We start from the raw sequence: 510 nt of genomic DNA, 5'->3' as shown, positions 1-510 counted from the left end.
TTTGCTAAAACAGATGGTCATACTTTTATTGAGATGCCAAAAACATAGGAAGAGTTGCCCAGAGGAATTGAAAATATAAGATGGAATACAAGATGAGGTCCTAATTAGAAATATTGACTTATCCACAGAGGTTACATATTAAAGTCATCATATTGGTACCTCATTAAAGAATAGAATAAATAAAAGAAAGAATCTTGGGTGGGGGGAGGGAATAGAAGTCAGTAAAGAAAAGGGAAAGCGATTAGAAATCTAAAGTAGATTAAATACCATGCTGTGTTTGAATAAAAATGACTAGAAATACAGGAGAAAATGGGAGAAAGCCTGCAGGTAGACAGCATGCAAGCAAGTTTTAGACTTAAGTGTGCATAAAGATTCCTGGTGGAACTTCTTAAAGATGCAGATTCCCAGGCCTCATTAGTGATTCTACAATGAGGGCCATTAATCTACCTTGTTGCCAAGCACTCCAGGCGGTATCTAGTCAAAATTTTCAGAAATATTGTTCCAAGGATT

This window comes from Propithecus coquereli, unplaced genomic scaffold (assembly GCF_000956105.1).
Source record: "Propithecus coquereli isolate 6110/MARCELLA unplaced genomic scaffold, Pcoq_1.0 Scaffold19, whole genome shotgun sequence".
Classification (NCBI taxonomy): Eukaryota; Metazoa; Chordata; class Mammalia; order Primates; family Indriidae; genus Propithecus; species Propithecus coquereli.
Note: the sequence above shows the minus strand (reverse complement) of the source record.